The sequence below is a fragment of the Dipodomys merriami genome, unplaced genomic scaffold (genome assembly GCF_024711535.1).
Source record: "Dipodomys merriami isolate MVZ:Mamm:240054 unplaced genomic scaffold, mDipMer1.0.p SCAF_44, whole genome shotgun sequence".
NCBI classification, from domain to species: domain Eukaryota; kingdom Metazoa; phylum Chordata; class Mammalia; order Rodentia; family Heteromyidae; genus Dipodomys; species Dipodomys merriami.
In genome coordinates this window covers 1,899,489-1,914,269 of record NW_027206002.1, presented here as the reverse complement: position 1 = coordinate 1,914,269, position 14,781 = coordinate 1,899,489, and the positions used below count along the sequence as shown (strand labels likewise).

Below are 14,781 nucleotides of genomic sequence, written 5' to 3'. Positions count from 1 at the left end.
CACTGATGCTGGCCACCTTTCAGGTGGGCCCATAACAAGGTAAGGTATGAGAGAATTTTCTGAGTGGAACTGACATGGGAATCCTAAAAAAGTAACATTCTCTTTGTTCTGATATGGGTAAAGTCTCTGTATGGTTATCTTAGCACAGTGTCTTCCTTTTAACCCTCCATGGTGCATTCTATCAACAGTGATTTTGTAATTTCAAATTACAAAGCTCTACTCAACCAGCTCAAACAAAAAGATCCTAGTGCCAGGCAGCTGTGGCTCACACCTGTAATCCTAGCTACTCAGGAGGCTGAGATCTGAGGATTGTGGTTTAAAGCCAGACTCTTATCTCCAATAAACCACTAGAAAACTGGAAGTGGCAATGTGGCTCAAGTGGTAGAGCGCTAACCTCGAGCTGAAGAGTTGAGGGACAGTGCCCAGGCCCAGAGTTCAAGCCCCATGACCGACCAAAAAAAGAAGAACCTAATGAACTTGTATGTACCTTGGCAATCTGGAGATCAGATTGCTAGCTTACAGCATACTTGATATGGGGGCCCAAGGGCCTACCCTGTTCATTTTACTACTCTGGCTAACTCCCCTTATGGTGAATTCCAACCTCCCTCCTCACAATGCAGTTCAGTGAGAAGAAAGGCAGCCCCTGGTGGGGTTATGGTCCTCCAAAGGGCCAAGGCTTCCCTCGAATTGGACCTGATCAAGTCATGTATTTGTCCTGAGGCCAGTGAGTGTCACAGGCTGCTGTTGTAGTGAGTCTTGAGGGCTACAGTGCCCAGCAAGTCATGGAGAATGGGAAGATGGTAGAACCCTAGAGGACAGGAAGAATGTGCCTGAACGGGACCCATGGGAGCTGGAATTCCTTATGCATTTTTGCCAGCTACATAATGATTCCACAACCAGGGATCTCATCACTCTCTCCAGTGCCAGAGGGCTTTTGAGTTTCTCCAAGAGGATCCAGAGATTCCGCGGGCACTCATCTAGCCTTTGGAGAGGGGCCTTCTCTTTCAGTCTTCAGAAAAGGAATCCAAGACAGAGAGGTAAAATTGCTGACCCCAGCACATGAGTACTGAGTTTGAACCTGGATTCTGGAAAACAAATAGAGGGCACATTTTTTTTGTCCTCCAACTCACAGCTGCCTCCAGCCCTGAGGTTTCCTGTGGTGGATGCAGGATGACCTACTGAGGTACCACGAGGATCCACTAGCCAAACCCAGAATCAGCATGAGTCTTTGCTTCGGGCCCCAGATGTAATCCTCTTCTTTAAGCCTTTCTGCCAACGGCAGTGAAAATCGAAGATGGAGAGGCGACTCTCAGCTGTGGTTTTACTGTTTCCCCAAAGTGGTTTATTAGAAGTTTCCATTTTTCCATGAGCAGTTCCCTTGGGAAAGGGCCCTAGCCAGCGCTGATATTCAGGGACCACTTGTTAATCTCTGATTTTTCAATCTGTCCACACTATCTTCACATTGTAGACCATTTGTGGGGGAAAGGCTAACTCGCTCCCTTTAAATTCTGTATGATGGAAGGTGGGTTTTTTGTTTGTTTGTTTGAGGTTTTTTTTTTTGGCATTTCTGTGGTTTGAACTGAGGCCTTTGTCTGTGCTAGGTAGGCACACTTGAGCATATCTCCAGTCCATTTTGCTTTAGTTATTTTTCAGTTTTGTGCTCAGGATTGATCTGGCTTGTTCTTCTTGGTTTCTTCTGTAGGTGGGATGACAGGCATGCACTACAACACACAGGGTGTTTTTTGTTGTTGTTGGTTGTTGTTGTTGTTGTTGTTATTGATTGGGATGGGATCTTGTTTAACTTTTCATCCTGGCTAGCCTTGGACCATGATCTTCCTGATCTTAAGTATCTGGTATCACAGGGGTGAGTTATTAGCTCTTAACTGAAACATTTTCACAACCGGTTCTAATTCTGTCTCATAAACACCTATGGTAATAGGTGTTGCAGTCTTATTTTGTAAATAGAAAAAAAGTGAGGGGACTCACAGTATATCTGTGAAGCTGCTCCAGCATATCCCATTTTTTCTTCTTTACCCAGAATTTAAAATAATGCCTTTTATACTTGCATAGTGATATCAGGCTGCCTTTTGCTCTCAAAGAGCTTTCTTATTTGTCTTATTTAACACATTCAAGAAAACTTGCAAATTAGCTAGAAATAGTATTAGCATTGATATTCAACAGAGGAGAAACTGATGCTCAGAGATGGCACGTGACTTCCCCCAGGTCACACAGCTAAATGTGGTGGAACAGGAGATCATGATTGCCCCCTGCAGATATGCTTATGGTATTTTCAGATTAAAACCCAATGGAAAAGTGCAGTATTTAGTCCTCTCTGGGTTCTTTTAAAAATAAAACATGGTAGCTGGATGCCAGTGGCTCATGCCTGTAATCCTAGCTAATCAGGAGGCTGAGATCTGAGGATTATGGTTTAAAGCCAGCCCAGGCAGGAAAAGCCCATGAGACTCTTATCTCCAAAAAACCACCAGAAGACTGGAAGTGGTGCTGTGACTCAAGTGGTAGAGCGCTAGCCTTGAGCTAAAGAGCTTAGGGCCAGCACCCAGGCCCAGAGTTCAAGCCCCATGACCAACAAACAAACAAACAAACAGACATAGTAAAGAGGACTTCTCTCATCCTGTCCACATACTGATTCCATACCCTGAGGATTCTGAATATTACATGCTAGTGGAGGGAACAGTCGAAGTTAGCCATTCTCATTGTCTGTGGTGAGCTTTAATGATGATTTAATGTGTCTCATGGTTTATGATAATGACAGTTGTTTCCAATAGGGCCAGAAAAATCCACCCACTACCATGTATACGGCATTAGAGAAATCCCCAAGTTCAGATAGCTCTGCAGGAATTTCTGATGGCCACAAATGTCCCTAGGACTGAAGCCATCCTGCAATCTCCATTCAGAGCCTGTGGTGGCCATACACAGGTGCTTGGTGGAATCCTCAGTGAGGTTTGAGTCTCGCACAAATCTCTGAATTTTGAAGATGTTTCCCAAATCCAGGCCTCTACTAATCCTGGTCATGCGCAGGTTTTCTAATGAGCAAGATCATTCATGTCAAGTATACTTTGTGTGAATGAATAAAAAAGCCCTGGGAACTGCCGGTGACAAAGACTTCTTTGGCCACGCACCAATGACTCATGCCTGCGATTCCAGCTACTCAGGAGGCTGAGATCTAAGGATCACAGTTTGAAGTCAACCTAGGCAGGAATGTCCTTGAGACTCCTGTTTCCAATTAACCACCCAAAGGCCAGAAGTGAAGCTGTGTAAGTGAAAAAGCTCAGGGACAGCGTCCAGGCCCTGAGTTCAAGCATCAGGATCAGCACATCACACGCACACACACACACGCGCACACGCACACGCATTTCATGATGAGAAGGTTGAATGGCAGCTTTTGTCGTCATTGTAAACTCAGCACCCATCTGTGTGATTAGGAGCTAATGAAATGATCATTTCTTCCCCATGAGTTTTCTGGCAGTAGAGCTGTTTAGATTTGACCCATCTGTCTGAATTTCACATTTTAATGTGGGAGCCAGAGCAGATGAAGCCATCTCAGAAATGTAAATGCTGTTTGACATCTAGTAGGCCAGTGCATGTCCACCGCTGATAGCATGGCCTGTTAGGATGTGGGTGTCACTGATCAGAGATGGTTGCAGCCAAACCATGGCTCAGTGGTAGGATCCAGGTGTCTCCATCCCCAAGGCTTACTCCACAATTTCCAAAGGTCAGCCCTACCCAGCAAGTAGCATGCCTTTTGCTGGGCACAGCTGTGACCCATTCACTTCTTGAGAGATCTGGCTGGCTTCTTGGCTGTACCATTCCTGAATTATCCCACCCATCCAAATCCATGATGAAGGTACCTGTGGGTCGCAGGCTCACATGGATCAGGTGGGCCAGTACACAGCAGTAGAAGGCATGAGCATCTGAGCCGCATCTGTTGGTGGTTATTTCCCTTCCTCTCTTTCTTGCCTTCTTCCAGAGAGGCTATGCTTCTCCTCTCCAGGGTGGCATAGTTCCCAGAATGTCTAGCTACTTAGCCATCCTGTAATGGGCACTGTGACTGAGCATTCTAGTTAAACTCTTGTTTTGATCTGTTTCAATTAGTTCTCAATATTTTGCTTTCCTGCCTTGGGGAAGAAGAGACTACCTAGGAGGGGACCAGGATGACAGTTGTTATTATTAAAGTCTCGATAAGCCATATGCTTTGCTGAGTTCATTTATTTTAACAGCCCGATATGGCCAGATCGCCCAATGCTGTGTTTTAGTGGGGAGGAAACGCAGGCTTTGAACGGAGCTGTGATTTTGTTGGCTGTGTGTTTCAGTTACTTTGTAACTCTTTCACTGATCCCTGCTGTCACTAAACATTAGGGTCTCCCTGTGTCTTGCTGTGGTGGCTTCCCTAGGGCCCTTGTCTTGGTGACTCTGGGCTCTAGGGAAGTCTGAAAGGCCTTCTATTAATGGGTTGCCTTTGAAAGCTTCAGAAGGTCAGGCTGTGCCTGGTGGAAGCAGCAGTGCAGAGGACAGAGGGAAGAGGAAAAAGTTATCTTCCCAGTAGACAAGCATAAGTACTGTCAAGCTTCCGGGTAGGGGTGGGGATGCAGTTCTAAGCTGCTGGCTTTGGATGAACCTGGGCCGTGAGCTCATTTTCTCCTCATCCTCTTCCTTTATATGGATGTGGAGGTTGAACCCAGAGCCTCATTCTGCTCAACAAGCCTTCTACCAGAGCTATACTATTCAGGCCTGGCCAAACTCACCCTCTTTCCCACACCTCCTGAAGGACAGAGAAAGAGTATTCCAGAGGCCCCAATACCTGAGGGCAGGGGGGACTTGGCTCAGTGACTAAAGCATAGGGAATGGATGGTGAGCGCCACTCATGAATGGCAAAACTTTGCGTGTGGATTGTCTTGCATTATACCTTATGCGCCACTCATGAATGGCAAAACTTTGCGTGTGGATTGTCTTGCATTATACCTTATGCATGCTGGGAATTCTTTGACTCTTCTGTGGTCTTTCTCCTATACACGCCTCTCTTGTCTGCTGCAAATATAGGAAGTCCCACCATTCAGATTTTCTCTCCCATATCCTAGTGAACATGCCCGAGGCCATTGTGGGTCCTGTAGGAATTACAGCAGTCATATGACACCCTACCTAGGGACTTCTCCAACCTTGTCTTTCTGTTTGTGAAATACCATAGACTTCTTCAGAGATCTCTGACCGCCCCCCCCCCCAACTCCTGTTTCTTTTCCTTTCTTGTGTGAAGTATCTCAAGCTGGTGGTTCATGGGCCCAAACACGCAGCCATATTTTGCTTGATTCGCAATGTCTGTGGATGCTTTTTGCTTTGTATTTTAATTTATCATCATTTAAAAATAAGGAAACTTTACATATCCAGGTTGTAGATTATTTTAGAAAGGAAAAATGCTTTGAGAACTCTGGGCCCATACTACTTTCTAGCAAAGCTGGCTGAAGTGAGCAGCCATGCCCTTCAAATGCACATGCTCTCCTGTTTACCCCAGCCCACACCATTCTCTAGTACATCCTTGATACTGCAATAAAGGGCTAGATATAGTTCTGAAAAGAAATGTAATAAAGTTTAAATTCCTGAAGCACCTCATTCATTAAGTTATCCATGTAGCCTTAGTCAACATTTTGAGTTTTGACCTGAAATTTTTTCGTACTTGGATATAGAACATATTAATCATGGCAGAGCAGAGCAAGATGTCAGGAAGAAAAAGCAGGCAGAAAATTCAGTGTAAAGGTGGACACAGCCCTTACCTGCTGAAGCTCTCATACCTGCTTAAGGCTTCATTGAGAGTCTCCCAAGATGCTGGGATCTGGAAGCGTTCTTGATCTAGGGAGTTCAGTCTTCCATCAAAAAATCTTTGTTTCTAAAATCAATCCTTGATATGTAAACATAACTCTAAGCTCCACATTTGCAAGCAGGCTTTGAGTCTGGTAATTAATATGTTTGCCTCTTTATGTCAGTTATACATCTCTGAGCTAGAGCAGCTGCTCTATGCATTTATAAGACACTCCATGTATTTTGTAAAGTGATTACCTTCCAGTGATATTTCCAACTGATACTTTGTGGCATCTAAATACACATTTACAGGGCTTAGTAGAATAGTTCTAATTTATGTGTGGTAGTTCACTGGGTTAAAAAAAGATTTGTAAAGGATATTTTTAATCAATGTGTTTATTCTAAAGATAACTATTTGGCTCTTCCAGAATCAGTCACATAGTGCTGAAAAAATATTAGACATGGAGTGTTCTCTGCAGTGATTTATAATTTAATGAGTGATGACATCGCAGCCTGAGCGTGACGATGCTGACTTTGCATCTGGGCTCACGAGTGTCCTAGAGCTGGGAGGACTTTTATGAACTCCCTCTGTGTCATTTTCCTAATGTGCAAAACTCACATGACAAACAGCAGCTGCCCTTCTGTGGTGAGAATTAATGCTTGCTGAGTTACAAGTACTGTTTTAATAAAGTAGTCGTAATGGCCTGCTCTGTACATTTTTCTGCTTTGTTATTTTTATTATTTCTCTTGCCTCCATAATTGGTAATTATCCGGTTCCCATTATTTTCTTTATTATTCAGTTTACGAAAGCTAGCTTTGTGCTCCGTGCTCTTCCCATACTTGCATTCGCCTAGATGTCATTAGGAGAGGCAGGAGGCGGGCCCACGTGGCTGTTACTCGCCACTCACTGGCTGCTGGTGCTGTGTGCAGCTTCCCCGTGACTCGCCCTGTCGTTAGGACTGATGGTTCCCGATTATTCAGCCACTGTGCTGTGAAAGGACTCTTATGAAGCCCAGCAGGTTGATGAGGAAACTATTCTAAGTAAAACTAAGAAGATGGGTTTGACGGGCTCTGCATGGGTACTCCAAGCTCCCTCTGAATAGGAGTGAAGAACACTGCAGCAGACATGGTCACGTAAATAACCACATTGCATGACCTGCTTTGGAAGAGGCATCATCATCATCATCATCATCATCAGTATAGCGCAGAAAATCCACTATTCCTGTGTTTGGCACTGCTCTGTAACATTTCCATCGCCCTTTACATAGATAGGTCTTCTATTTCTCTGGTGTGCTCACATCTTCCATGCTTATGTTCTTTCATTTTCCAATGTGGGTTTTCTTTTACTTTTTCCGCAAAATTACGTAGGCAGGTCTTCTGGGTACGATGGCAAGTTAATGATTATGTCACTTCATCTGGGCCTTGCTGTTCTTAACTCTGAAATGGTGTAATAATCCCACATGACCCACATAGCAAATACAGAGGTTAAACCTATGTTAAGAATATTTAGGCTGGGACTGGGAATGCGGCTTAGTGGTAGAGTGCTTGTGTAGCATACATGAACATGAGTTCAATTCCTCAGCACCACATAGACAGAAAAAGCTGGAAGTGGCCTGTGGCTCAAGTGGTAGAGTGCTAGCCTTGAGCAAAAGAAGCTCAGGGACAGAGACCAGGCCTTGAGTTCAAGCCCCAGGACTAACTTAAAAAAATATTTAGGCCAGGTGCAGGTGGTTCACACTTGTAATCCTTGCTGCTCAGAAGACTGAGATCTGAGGATCACGGTTCAAAGCCAGCTTGGGCAGGAAATTTTTGAGACTCTTATCGCCAATTAACCAGCAGAAAACCTGAAGTAGAACTATGGCTTAAAGTGGTAGAGTGCTCTCCTTGAGCAGCATAGCTCAAGGACAGCACTGAGTGCAAGTCCCATAACTGACAAAACAAAGAAAACAAATGTTTATATCAGTGCTGGCTCACTGAACAGGCTCTGTGCTATCCTTCACTGTTGGCTATTGTTCAACCACACCTGGGGCTTGGCCTACCTAGGGGTGGTATCTCCTCATTTGAAGTACAACTGCAGTGCTGCAAACTCAGGTGTCTGCAGCGAGCACTTGCTGAAATGCATAGGTTTAGGTTACCTTGGAGTTAAGTCAGCCATGTTACTTGCTTTCACTCCCAGCAAGTAATCCCATTTATACACCATTTTAGGAAGACAAGGCAATAATAAGGAGGAAACTCTGGGCTTTTGTTTCTGGCTGTGTGGGAGACCAGAAACCTTAGTTGACTCTCTTAAACAATTCAGAATTGTTTAAGATAAAAACAGGTCAGCAGTCTTCCAAAGACAGCAGTGAGAACACAGGAAAATGAAGATTTCCTAACAAGCCCTGAAACTCAGTAGAAGTTGTAAATTAAGGCTCAGAGGCAGACTTACGCTTTTGAGAGTATTTGTCAACTGCAGATGACCGAGGGCCTCAAAGCCTTATGGGGGACAAAAGCTAAGCCTAGGAAAGATGAACCTGTTAGAAACCCACTCCAGCTACAATTTGAGACTCCAAGAGACCCCAACAGCCTCCATCTCTAGCATAACAGTGAAAGTGAAATAAACCCGTCCCTGCCCTTCCTCAGGAAGGAGAGAAGGAAATTTCCTGCTACAGATATGGTGCCTAACCAAGGCAGGGGCCAAAATATCTCCTCTGAGCTCAAGAACAATGATGTGGATATTCAGTACAACCTGTGGTGTAGCAGACTGGTCTGAGGAAGCCTCAAACCAAAAAACAGAGTTTAAAGCTGTCCTGGTTTGGATTGTTTCTAGGAATCTGATGGATCAAATACAGATCTTGACTTAAAGATCCGTTCTGCAACTGAGTTCTCAGACTGTTTGGACTGTCTGTTCTACAGGAACTGACACTCACTGTCAAAAATCAAAAAACGAAAGGAAGCAAGATGACAGAGTAAAAGTTAGGAGATAGGGAACTGTAACGCTTCAGATATGACAATTAACAGATGCAGAATAAAGCATGCATTATAGCCAGGTATTGGTGGCTTACACCTGAAAGTCTAGATCTGAGGATTGCAGTTTGAAGCCAGCTCAGGCAGGAAAGCCCATGAGACTCTTACTCCAATAAACTACCAAAAAAAGAAAACCTAGAAGTGGAGCTGTGCCTTAAGTGGCAGAGTACTAGTTTTAAAAAGAAAAAAAAAAAAAAACCTCAAGCACAATGCCTAGTCCTAGGACTCACACACACACCCCCAAAAATGCATTGTATGTTATAAGAAATCTAAAGGCCAAAGGGTGAACAAATGCAGCAGTAATACTCAGTAGACACTGTGTTGAAAATGAACTATACAACTTGTAGGTGGGGACAGGAGGAAAAAATTGGGAAAGAGAAAAGGAAGTAGTGACATTGCCCAAAAAGAAATGTACTTATTATCTGAGTTATAAAACTGTTACCCCTCTGTATATCACCTTTATAATAACAATAAAAATTTATTTTACAAAAGAAATCTAAAAGCCTCCAGACATTGTAGCACATACCTATAATCCTAGCACTTGAGAGGAGCAAGGAGGATTGTAAGTTTGAGGTCAGCCTGGGCTTACATAGTAGTGAAATTGTGTTTGGATAAATAGATGTAGATACCAATATATAGATATCAGAAGAAATATGAGCAAAGAATAAGGCTCTAAAATTATTGTGATTGTTTTTAAATAATATAATTTTTTAAAAAATGAACAATAGAATTGGTTCCTAAAATTAATGCATAGATTTAAGAGCAAATTGGATGTAACTGAAAAGATCTGGAAGATGACTCTGAAGATGTGTTCAGAATGCTATCGGAGCAGAGCCATGATGGTTGGAGGACAAGTAACAGTAAGATCAGGAAGGCCAATAGAGTGAAAGTACCTTATATGCATGTATCAAATAGAACTATGAGACCTGTTGAATTATTTTAAGAAGGGAGAATGGTTGATGAGAATGGATGAGTTTGACCAGCATATGTGGTGTGTACATATGGAAATGTCACAGTGAACCCCCCTTGTGCAACAAACACATGCTAACAAAAATGTTAAACAACAAAAAAGAAACAGAGGAGGAATAGTGGAATGTAAAATGTCATCAGTGTATAAGAAAAACCAAGAGTCAAAATTTGATGAGGCACATTACTATTTATATATTCTGGAAGTATTTATTTCCTCCACAAATTACTTTTCCATTACAAAAGGGACAAATAGTAAAGCACACTGGGGTTGGTTGGTGGACACTACCTTAAACCCTGCAGTTAGAGCTATATCACCAAATTATGGCACACCAACATCTTGCACCTCTTGATATAGTGTACTGAGAAGGACAGGATGTCAGTTCTGTGGTTTTTTCCTGTGAAAAGCTTATAACTTGAATCTTACAAGGACACATCAAACAAATCCAGGTGGAAGGGCATTCTTCAAAATAGCTTGCCTGTACTTTTCAAAAACATCAAGGTCAAGAAACAGAGAAAGGCTGAGGAACTATTCCAGATAAAAGGAAACTAAAGGGACATAAAACTATATGCACTCTGATTCTGGGTTGGATCCTAGACTAGAAAGGAGAATAGATGTAAGGATATTATCTGGACTGTGGATGAGACAGTAGTACTCAAATAACGCTGATATGTACACTTGTACTGTCTTTACCTTATTGTAGATGTTTTGGGACTAAAGGCACTAGCTTATTCTCCAATGATTCCTCTATAACATATTCACAATATAGTCATATATGTTTTGTATGTATATACACATACCTACCATATTCATACATATTCACAAATACAATATGCAAATAGGTAAAATAGTGACTGACAATAAAAGAAGTCAGGTCCCTATACTATTTATGAATGCTGCCTTTCTAAGCCATATCAAATTATAAAAGCAGTGCAGTCTCAAGATCTGCTCTTCACAGAGAAATGTGAAAATCATATCCTTTAGAATGATGAGCAAGATGAGGTCTCTTGCTCTCTCACTTCTCTTCATACTGGAGGTCCCAGACAGTACAGGAAGACATGGCAGAGAAATAAGACAGTATGAAAATTAGAAAGGGCAAATCACAACTGTGATTGTTCACAAATTATATAGTTGCCAAGAAAAGCCACAGACTCTGTGAATAAGTTATTAGGATTAACTGACATTTTCATGAAGTTGCTAAATGCAAAGTCAATATGCAAAATTTAATTGCACAACTATATCACAGCCACAAAGAGAAAATGCAATTTATCATATTCCCTGGCATCAAAAATATATAAAATTTCTAAGAATGACTATAACCAAAATGTGTCAGATCTCCAGGAGAAAAATATGTTAAAAGTACCCATATAATGCACAGTGTTGTTACAAAATTTATTCTTCCTACAAGTGATCAGCTTAGTAACTTTTCTATCAAGGGTATGTGTATGTGTGCTGGCCATTTGACTAGATGGTTCTGAAACTTACGCAGACACCAATGGGCCAGAAATAGACATAGATATTCTGAAGGAAAAGTAGAGTCTTGGGTTGCTGATATATTTCTGGTGAGAATTCAAACTGATATGGCTCTGTGTAAAGCAATTTGGTCTTAGTTACCATAAGCTGATGTAGGAACTTCCTTCATAGTTACACTAAGAGACATGAAAAAGAAAGCTCTGGTATCTTCATTCATGTCATTTAAAAGTAGAGACAACTTAAAGATCTAGCTATTAGGATGAATAAATAGAGGCCATGTGCCCAGTAGCTCTTACCTGGCTTTTGGCTGGGAAATGGAGATAATAGTCCATGCCATCACACAGTAGATAGCTGTTTAATGCTGTGTAAGTACATGTGCTGAAATGGAAAGTTGTTTACAAGGTAGTGGTAAGAAAAGCAAGTTCCAAAGAGTATGTGCTATAGACTTCTAGTCTGGAAAATAAATGAAATAAATGTAGATGTATATAAAACAGAAATCAAAGGGGGTGATTTCTGAACAGTTGGGTTGAATCATTTTTTTTTCTTCATGGCCATCTGGATGCACTAATATTTGCCCACAATAAACACACTACATTTATAAGGAATGTAAAACATGATGTTCCATGGAGCCTAGTGCCTGAGAAAACTTTCCTTCCATATGGCTCAGCTCATTCATTCTCTGTTCAGGTCACCATCCAATGGGACTTACAGAGGTCTACTGTGTGTGAGGCCATGGCCTGGTGTGATTCATAGACAAGAAAAGAGGAATGAGCCATGGCCCTCCTGCTGGAGTTCTGTCTGTGTACAGATAATAGTACACTGTCCTATATACCATCTCTGCACAATACAGCACTCATTAAAACGGAGATGCTTAGCATCTCCTTACCGTCACTCCACCAAGGAAGATGCCATAACTTCTCACTCACTTTCATCCTCTTCTTGGCTTTCTTGGGCTGCCATCACAGAACAGCACAGGTTACACTGGAATAACAGAAACATATTCTCACAGTTCTAAGCAGCTGGGGATCAAATGCCAGCCCCTTTGGTCGAGTAAGCTTTACTGGTTTCCTGCCTTCCCTTCATGTCCTCACACGCCAGAGAGAGAGGTCTCTGCTGTCTCTTCTTCTTAGTATACTTTAGAATACTGGCTGATGACACAGTGGGATAAATCCTCACCCTTATGACATTTAATCTTAATGGCTGCCTGTAAGGTTCTGATGAACCAGAGCCATACTTGGGATGGAGCTTCAACACACATATTTAGAGAAGACTCAGTATAGGACATAACACCTCCTTCTTTCTTTCCTCACTAAGAGACAGTTTGGCCCATATTGGAAGGATGAAGAGAAATCTGCATAGGAAAAAAAAAAAAAAGCCAGGAAAGCAATGAATAAAGATTTGGTAAAGACTAAAGCATTTGTGGGGAGAAGTGTCTGATACAACCAGGGACACGAAAGGGGAGGAGAAAAATAATTCTTAATGATGCTACACAGATTAGCTATTTGCATTCTAAGAACTATTTGGGGAAATAAAGCAAGTAATTTTACCTTGGGGGTATGGTTCTTCAGTCACATGGTTTTTGTAAGACTGGACCTTCAGGATTCTAGATTTAACTGTTAGGTAATAATAGTAGTCACTATTGTACAGAGGCTAGTGTCACCAGAAATTCTACCACTAGGCATAGAAGGACTATGAGGGAGGAAAGGAAGTACCTTAGAATTTAAGGAACTTGTCACTGTAGTTCAGTATCTCAGACAAGATCAACTTTGTATCCCAAGCTAATTCCTAATCTTTGCCTTGGTTTACCCCAGGCTAGCACCAAGTTGGAGAAGGCACAGCATGGAGAAGGCTCCATGGGAAATGACAGAGGAGTTTTTTTTTTTCCTGACCTTTTCTGAAACTTACATGATATACATATTTTCTTTGTCTGGTAGTTTACCCTACAAGCTTGTCTTTCACAGGGAGTCTATTTAACTTAGGGGAAGGGGATTAAATATAACCAATTTTTTTTCTGGATGACTGATAGTGACCTGAGTAGGTATCTCTACAGAAGAGCAAAGATTGGGGAGCTCTTGTGGGAACCCCCAAAACATTAGGGGGTGGGGCGGCCTGATGGAGGGTTCTTGAGAACCAAAATCACCCCCTTTCCTCTCACAAAGGGTCTAACGCAGTCTGCTCAGGGTGAATGGTACCTAACATGCAGCAGCAACAGAGACAATAAGGGGCGCGTGGCTTCTGCCCCTCCACCGGCTGTGCTGGACGTCCATCACGGCCCCAGGGAGGAGGCGACTGGACTGGAGAGCTCCTGCTCCTTTCCCGTTGCTGTGGTAGCCAATTACTGCGCACTGGTGGTTTAGACAACACAGACCTATCATCTTACTTGTGGAAATCACAAGGTCACTTCTGGCCACCGGTGGTTCTTCTGCAGGGCTGCGTCATGAGCCAGGCCACGCGCCCTTCCCTGTTCAGCCCCCTGACCCAGAGTGACCTTAGTTTCCCTCCCTGTGGTAAAAGCCCACGGAAGATTGAAATGGCGCAGAGAGTGAGGGGTGCCAGGAATGAGCTCATTTGAGAACACAGCTGCGGGCAAGGGGTCTGAGGGCTTCCATCCCCATCTCTAAACCTCTGATGGTGGGGATTAGACCTCGACTGGAGGTTGAAGAAGGACCAGTCTTCCCCTTACTCTTTTCTGGGCTCCTCTGGGTTATTTCCGCCTAGAGCCCACAGTCTTAGTCAAGGAAGCGATTATGTTGCTCCTGACATCATTCTCTGCCCTCCCCTTGCCACCCCCGAGTGGAAAGGCCTGGGTAGGGCACCCTTCCTGTGAGCAAGTTCCCAAGGAAGCTCAAGCCAGGCTTCTTCCCTGTCCATCTGTAGCAGCAGTAGCCGGACACCCAAGGCCTCCGGAGACACTGGTAGAAATGATCATCCTCCAACTCCCAGTGTGGGGCACTTCCTGACGAGGTAGCCACAAAGGTCAGGGCTAGAGGTCCTATCCCAGTCTCCCTGGCTTCTCTCTTTTCTTGTGGCTTTTCCTCGTAGCACTGGGGAGCAGGAACAGCACTTCCCCCAAAGGGGCACCCAGTCATGGTGAATCTAAGAGAGAGTGTTGTTGAGACAGTTGCTCAGATTTTGATGGAAAGAAGATAAATAGGGGAAAGAGAAAGCCCCACAGTTGCTGGTCACGGGGACCATGGCAGAAGAGGTTAGTCAGTTGCCCCGGGGCCCATCCTCTTTTGAATTGCCTCTCCTGACAAAGAACATTGGCCCTGTGCCGGCCAGCCTTGCCTCAACTGACTTCCCAGATGGGAGAACTTGGCCCCATGTCCAGGCTTGGACCCTGTCCACTGGTCTGGACCCACACGGCCTGGATAATAGGTACATAGTTTGGAAGGGTATGTTAGTGGACAAAGCATAGAGACCTGCACTGGTCTCGATCTCTCCAGCTTAGACTACAAATCTTTGTCCTGTGCTATGGACCTGGCTCAGATGCTGGCAAAGGCTTGTCATTCCTGACTGCATGGAGG

At 43.4% G+C, this 14,781-nt stretch overlaps 1 protein-coding gene and 1 long non-coding RNA gene across 2 annotated transcripts in view; one reads left to right on the top strand and one right to left on the bottom strand.

The window, feature by feature from the left end:
* Fstl4 (follistatin like 4) overlaps positions 1 to 14,781 on the top strand; it is a 313,915-nt gene that overhangs the window by 50,109 nt on the left and 249,025 nt on the right. The gene's annotated exons all lie outside the window — the stretch shown is intronic.
* LOC138808045 (uncharacterized) lies at positions 6,362 to 12,861 on the bottom strand. The gene is made up of 4 exons (XR_011366371.1): positions 12,802 to 12,861; positions 12,181 to 12,235; positions 11,551 to 11,632; positions 6,362 to 7,245 (listed from the first exon to the last, which is right to left on the bottom strand). It is a non-coding gene; the product is annotated as an uncharacterized lncRNA (long non-coding RNA).